Source organism: Misgurnus anguillicaudatus, chromosome 16, assembly GCF_027580225.2.
Source record: "Misgurnus anguillicaudatus chromosome 16, ASM2758022v2, whole genome shotgun sequence".
In the NCBI taxonomy this organism is placed as follows: Eukaryota; Metazoa; Chordata; class Actinopteri; order Cypriniformes; family Cobitidae; genus Misgurnus; species Misgurnus anguillicaudatus.
This window is the reverse complement of record NC_073352.2, coordinates 34,223,683-34,231,987: the sequence shown is the minus strand read 5'-3', so window position 1 is coordinate 34,231,987 and position 8,305 is coordinate 34,223,683.

The following is an 8,305-nucleotide window of genomic DNA, read 5'->3' as shown; positions in this document are numbered from 1 at the left end:
GCGAGAAAGGAAGAGAGAGCAATAAAAGCACAGAGGGCAGGAGCGAGAGAAGGGTAATCCATCTCTAACCCTGTTATCTCTGAGTGCAGTTATATCACAACACCTTTAAATATTCAGCATTCATTCATTTTATTCAGTAGGACAGGGGTTTAAAAATTGTATTACCAAATTGCCACCCAGGTTCTGGATATAAATGATGAGCCTGATCTCACGTACATATTTTACGAATTGGGTAATTCATATTAATTTGTACGAAGTGAATCATGTACTCTGATGATTTTCATAAAAACAATAACAAAACCCCACCCCTAACCCCATTGTCACAGGGGCGAAAGCAAGTACGACTTAAAATGAATCAGCCACCTTGTCAAATACATACAAATTGCCACGAGATTTAAATGACGCCCTTTGGACCTGGAGAATGTGTGACATTTGCAGTGTTGGATTTCCCACACTGGGGTGCATAAACTCCTGGTGGTTTGCCTGGGAATTGCAGGGGGTTAATGAGTTGATGAATTGAGAAACAATTAAAGGTCCCATTCTTTCTGTGTTTTTGAAGCTTTGTTTACAGTGTGCAATATAAGAATGTGTTCATGTTTCACGTGTAAAAAATGTGGTATTTTTCAACAATTTACTTCTCTGTATACCAATGTTTTCACTGTCCTAAAAACAGGCTGATGTCTTCCTTGTTCTATGAAGTCCCTACTTCAGAAATACGTAACAAGTTCTGATTGTGTAGTTTGTTTAGTGTGTTGTGATTCGACAGCAGCTTAGCTTAGCAGAGCCATTTGAGCCAAAGCTGGTGACTGACGTATTCCTGTGGCCAGAGTTTAGTAAAAAAACTGTTCTACTGACGTCATTAAAGCAGGAAGTAGAGGGCTGTAGTCCAAACCGGCCGTTCACTGTAGACTTTGAAAGGGGAATTTTGTTAAAGACACACTATGCAATTATTTTACCTTAACAGCTTCAAAGTTATTTTGGTGGTAAACAAAGTCATAGTGGGGCGAATCAACCTCCTGTTGAAGCTTGGGAAGGACGCCACTAGAAAAACCAGCAATGCAAGCTTGAGAGGATCGCCTCTGACAAATCTCGCGGGAATCACGACTTGCTTTACGGCAACAACATCATCACACGTTAGGCTTGTTCGACTTTGTGCGGTGCTGCAAGAACCGACCGCCGGATGACGTCAAAGTACCACGAGAATGATCCGAGACGGCACTTTGACGTCATCCGGCTGTCGGTTCTTGTAGCGCCGCATGAAGTCGATCAAGCCTATAACAACAATTGCGCGCGCGAATTTGAGACGTGATGCTAAATGATTTAAAAGTTAAGAAAGCGCGTTCGGAAGAGAGTACGAAAAGGAAAAGAGAATCTGACCGCTTTAGGAACCGGACAAGAGTCCCACTCAGTCAGGTTTTTACTCGTTGGCGTGAGCTAAAAGACAGCACTGGATGGGATGCTGATCTGGCGATCTTGTTGATGTAAATCTCTTATTTGTAAACTTGTTTGCGGTCTATGTTGTATGTTGTTGCGCTTGCTTGTAGTATGTCATGCGATTATCATGACAACAGTTGTCAATATCTCACATAATTATCAGGACATAAATAAGCCTAGAGGTTGTAAATAGTGTAAACATGCACAATTTGCAAACTATTATGATAAATAGCAATAATCATGTATAGTGACATTATAACGACCAATGTTATGAGATAATGCAACGTACACAATTAATTTTGTCATGGCATTTTGTAATGTTTACATTACAATAAAAGAACACAAATGAAATATTAAGTAGACATAGACTATAGACTGTTTACTTGTGATTTAGCTGCAATCATGTAAAACGTTATAAGCCAGCAAACGCGGTAGGCTACTTTAGTATTATATGCCTACTCTACACTTGGAATAAACTTCTTATTATCTTATTACCATCATGTGTAGTTTAGTAGACTATGCAGTAGCCTAATATTTGTATGAAATTGTGAAACATTACCTGGTCATTATCTTCGGAGGTGTACAGAGTGGGAGCGGGAAATTACGACAGTTGCAAGTATTGTCCAGCGACTCTTGGGGTCGCTGTTTGACAAAAACGCCGAAAATGCATAGAGCGCCTTTAAAGAAAATATATCGCCTGGCAGTGAACTTTTTCATTTTTTGACAGGTATTATTTATGCTATTATAGCAACATTACACACTTACTAAAAGTTTGAAAAATGGGATCAGAAAGAATGTGACGTTTAAAGTAAATATAAATGTAAAAAAATAATTATGTACCAGTAAAAAATTAATATGAAGGTACAATAACAACACACAAAATGCAGCATGAAGTTAAAACAACTTGGTTTTGCAAGTGAATTAAACCTACTATTTTAAGTTTTGGCTTGTGAAAAGTTGACCTAACTTATAAAATCAAGTTGAAATTGTTTATCTTAAGTTAAAGTAACATAAAAATATATGTTGATTTTGACAAAAAATGCTGCATATTTTTACAGTGAGTTAATAACTGTAATAACAATGTAAATACATGTTTATAAATGTTAATAAATGTTTAGCAAAGTTAAACATGCTATTAAATTATTGAAATATTTACTTAACCTTGGAGAACACACGGGTCAAATTTGGCCAATGTTAATTGCTGCTTATAAAAGGGTTCTTGGGTTCTCCAGGGTTAAAATCTCGCTTACTTCTTACTACTTAAAGTTTGAAAACCTCTGTTTGTTTACGTTGTTGACATTTGTAAAAAATTGTTGAAATTACTTACACAACCAGTTTTATCACATTTAATGCATCAATATACAAAAATATATGTTTGTACACTATTCAGATTCTTCTTAAACTTTAAACTTCTTTAGAAAAAAACACATCAGACGCAAACTTGATATTTTTACAATGTCATCTCCTCTGCTGCCTTTTCTGGAGTTGTTTGCATCTCCAGACAGAAAAACATTCCTTCTGCTTTCAGAGCGGAAGATCTAATAAAGCTGAAAAGGAAAAAGTCTGTATGATATTTCGAGCCGGATGAAAAGACTGTGGTGTTGTCCAACTTTTGGATAGGTCTCCTTAAGGGCCTGCATGTACATCTGTTTGAGTTATGTATGTGTGAAGTTTTTCATTTATTCCTAGACTTTATTTTCCATCATTATTAAATAAAGCCACTCGGATGACTGGCAAACCTTCAAGTGATGAAAAAAATAAGAGCAACTTTCAAATGAATAAACCCTGCCTGATGTTCTGAATGAGGTGGGAGATTGCAAACCTGCAACTATGTTAAAGTTTGTAGACAAACTTTATGACGAAGCCTGACCTGAACTTTTAAAACTGTGTGACAGAAGTTTGACAGATGTTTAGTTTAATAGGCTACCTGGCTGTTAGCATGTTTAGGTATGAAGCTTTTTAACATGAAGCTAGCATGATTTATCATGAAGCTAGCATGATTTAACATGAAGCTAAAATTATATTAACATAATTTAACATGCAACTAACAAAGTTTGCATGATTTATCATGAAGCTAGTATCAGGGCTCTCAAGTTTTATCAAAAGTTTGGAGTGAGATTTCATCTGTTAGGGGAGGAGCCACTTAAATATTTGCAGCAGCGACCCCTCGGCCCCAACCAATTGTCTCAGGTTTTTGGTAGCAGTTAAATTTAATATATTGTTTATAATTGATTAGCACAAATAGAAATTATAACAGTTGGGAAATCTAATTAAAGACAAAGTCATAGAAATTAAATACATTGTTTTATTTCAAAAATACAAATATATAAAAAATTGCCCCAAATGAGCCAACTGAACAGCAACATTGCAGAACTTGCCCTGAGCATACTTACAATACAAGGTGTGTTTGTGTGACATCTTTTAAACAGATAAATGCAATGATTAATGTATACATTGGCAGGATATAAACATTACTAAAATAAAAGCCAGAGTATAGCTGAATAGCTAAAAAGAGTATGAATAAAGTATAATTTGAAAATAATGAAATAAATGAAAATGAAATATCTTGTCCTTTCCATTCCCAGGTGAAAAAAATACTATAGTAATTTATAGTAAATACTATAGTGTTTTTGACCCATACTATAGTAATGTACTTGAATTAATTTGTTGTGGTAATTCTATAGTTGCTGTGATAACATCAACTATAGTAATATAAACGTATTACTTTATCCAATACTGTACTACATTGTCTACAACTATAGGGTATAATATACTAGAATATACACTACAGATTACTGTAGTATAAACTAAAGAATATTCACGAGTTCACACTTACATATAATTTATAGAGTAATTTAGAATGCGTGTTTGGCGTGCTGTCCGGGGGAGGGCTTCGAGCTCGGACTTGGCCCGAACCCAGAGTACCCCCCCCCTGTGTAAGTGGTTTTTAGAACTAGAAGTGTGGAGAAGGGGTGGTGGTGGGATGCTACAAACTGTCAATGGATCGAGGTAAGACTGCTGAGTCTATATGTACCCTCTCATGGTTAATTGCTGAGTGTTTCCACCTGTGTATAATTGCTGAGTGATTCCACCTGTGTATAATGGCTGAGTGATTCCACCTGTGTATAATGGCTGAGTGCTTCCACCTGTGATTAATTATCTGAACGTGCTCCTCCCGAACTTTGTTAATAAAACATCATCTAACGTTAGAGTATTTATTACAGTTTATCAGTTCACTACTATAGTTAATACAGAGTATGCTGTAGCAATCATTAACAAAGTGTTGTAAATACTATAATATACTAAAATTTACTATACTATTAGTATGGTTCAGAAACACTATATTATTTCCTATAATATTTTTCACCTGGGATTGTTTCAGGTAGCCTCTAGTGTTTAGTACTTTCCTAAAGTTAAAGCTAATTCTGATTGCAAAGCAGTTCGATTTTTTTAATCAATAATAATTTACCTCGGCTATATTTCCCAACAACTGTTTTTATTATCTTTGATCACATTTTTGTGATGTCATCCAAGAATCGTAAAATCTAATTGCTATAAAAAAGAATGCGTTACCTACCGCTTTCATCGGATTCTTCTCTTCCAACTGCCACTTCGTCTGTGTGACGTGAGAATCTATGTTGCCTAGTAACGAATGTGCTTGCAGCAGGATCACGAAATTTACCCAGAAACAACAAATTCTGATTTCTGATTGGCTGGTAGGTGACAATTATATCAGGATGTCTAGTGTGACCGTGTCCGCGGCTCGACAGATATGAACTCGGCAGAGAACTTCTCTCCTGTGCCTCGTTCATTAATTGTAAAGAGTGGGAAAAGTTTTCTTATTTTTTCAGCGTGAGAAATACAAGGTGTGGCGTGTGAGCGTGTGAACTGACTGAAATGCGTGAGTCTCACGGTGAATGCGTGAGACTTGAGAGCCCTGTAGTATGTTTTAACACAAAGCTATCATGATTTACCAAAGTTAGCATGATTTAGCATGATGGTATCATGATTTAGCATGATGGTAGGCCTATCATGATTTAGCATGAAGCTATCATGATTTAGCATGAAGTTAGCATGATTTAGCATGAAACTATTATGCAACAAAGTTTGCATGATTTATCATGAAGCTAGTATGTTTTATCACAAAGCTATCATGATTTAGCAAAGTTAGCATGATTTAGCATGATGGTATCATGATTTAGCATGAAGCTATCATGATTTAGCATGAAGTTAGCATGATTTAGCATGAAACTATCATGATTTAGCATGAAACTAACATGATTTAGCATGAAACTAACATGATTTAGCATTAAACTAATGTGATTTGGCATGAAGCAAGCATGATTTAACATGAAGCAGCATGAAGCTAGCATGATTTAGCATAAAGGTAACATGATTCAACATGGCGCAAGCATGATTTAGCATGAAACTATCATGATTTAGCTTGAAGCTAGAATGATTTAGCATTAAGCTAGCATGCTTTAACATGAAACTAACATGAAGCAAGCAAGCATGATTTAGCATGGAGGTCACATGATGTTAGCATGTACATGAAACTAACTTGATTTAGCATGGCATTAGCATGATCATAGCATGATTTAACCTGAAGCTAACATGATTTAACACAAAGCTAGCATGATTTAACACAAAGCTATCATGATTCAATGTGAAGGTAACATGATGTTAGCATGATTTAGCATGAAGTTAGCATGATTTGGCATGAAGCTAGAATGATTTAGCATGAAGTTAGCATGATTTAACACAAAGTTATCATGATTCAATATGAAGGTAACATGATGTTAGCATGACTTAGCATGAAGTTAGCATGATGTTAACATGATTTAACATGATTAAAAAACTCAAACCCCATGTCTCTACCATGTTCTGCAAAGATATCGGCTTAATCGGAATAAAATCTTTGAATTTTTTCTTACGTTGACACACCTGAATAACACCACAAATGGCTCTTGGGTATTGCTTTAAGCAATTGAGTCTAATATTCTATTAACATTAAAAATCTACATGCCTTAACAATATAATAAAGGTTTAAGCGATAACAACAAGTTATATGAATATGAAAAGAAGCATTAAGATGTTAAAATAATAACCTCTGGTTAAACTCTTTTATAAGGTCTGTGAAATATCACAGTGTTCTTGATGTTACATTAGAGGAACTTAGGTTTTCCTATGACATCAAACTGAACAACCATCTTTGCTTCTAATTGGAAACTTTATTTTTAAGCACGAGATGGTGCCCGGGGTTTATTTCTGGTAGATTCACTATAGCCTTGTTTCTAGTGGAAAGTGGGTCATTGAGGATGAAGTGTTTGGACCTCGGCACTTCTGGTCCGTTCAGTTTATTCACACTGGGAGCGCTCGCTGGCCATTAAAGATTTTCATTTTCCATTCGAAGTAAAAAGAGCAAACAGTTAAAGGTCTGACTTATGACTAAAGGAGGTTACAGCGTTTTCTCCATTTTAATCCTCACGGAAGTATTACGCAGAGCTGTTTATAACACAGAGAGGTCTTGAAATGTGCGACCATGACGAATTACAAGTGCTATCGAGAGAGAGAGAGAGAGAGAGAGAGAGAGGAAGATGTGCATTCAAGGTGTTACTTTTAGACGTGTGAGAGACTTGTGAGCAATTCATAACCCTTTAATGCATTTAATATCTCTGATTTTCAAGGATATAAATCTTTCAGCCTTTTAAAATTTACCTTAAAACATTGCTACAAAATCTCACACGTGAAAATTCATAGTTCACTCAAAAAAAAAAAAAAAAAATCAATCATTAATGACCTATCATTATTTTTTTTTTGACTAAAAGTGTTATACAGCTTAAATAACTGAAATATAGAGCATTTGTATGGTGTATGGACAACTCATAGTACTTTTCCAACTAAGTTAAAACAACTTGGTTTTGTAAGTAAAAACAAGTTGAAATTGTTTACCTTATTAGTTAAGTTCAAGTAACATAAAATATATGTTGATTTAAAAAATGTTTGTAGTGTCTGTATATTTTTAGGTGAATTATTTAGTTAAATAAAACATTTTTTTAAAGCTTCAGTACTATAATAATTGACAAATATTATTGTATAATTTGATCTTTTGCTTTATGAGAGCTCTGTTACAGTATGTTGGTTATAATAAACATGGCCACCTGGACCACATCAGAATAGTTTCAGGGATTTATATAAACAACTGATTCAAACAGAGCAGCTGACTCCAGGCGCTAAATCTTAAAGAATAAATTAAAGCACTTTTCCTGGTCAGGATGATGTATATGGATAAATTTCCTTAAAGCGTAAGGAGCTGTCAGTGACTGCAAGTCATCACATCAGATCGACTTCTGGATGGCCACAGTTTCAGAGGGATTGATCGTCCAATTAGCGTTCAGGCACACGGTTGTGTGACAGAGTAATTTTCAAACTGTATTACCAGACTGGAAATGTGTCTAATTCTCTTTCATGGACTCTTTACTGGTGCACATCTTTCACCTTCAGTAGCAGAAAAGTGAAAGACAGCAGGAAAATCCTCTAACAAGATATACTGTTATGGTACCATGTCAATGTGTCAAATATGGACAAACCAAACCGTTAGTTTAAACTAACCAGAAAATGACCATATGAATGTGTGACAGACATGAATTGTGACCTCAGCATTTAACCCATTCCAATGAGTAGCGATCACACGCCTGAAATGTGAACACATGCACACCAGTAGCACTGGGCAGCTATCAGTAAAAAGGTTTACTTATGGGTTATAGGTAAACTCAGATGGCAAAAACTCTTTCCCCTCCAACCATTTTTTGAAAAGTCAGGAATACTATTTTTATGCAAATGTTTTCTCTTAATTGACGAGATAACTCGT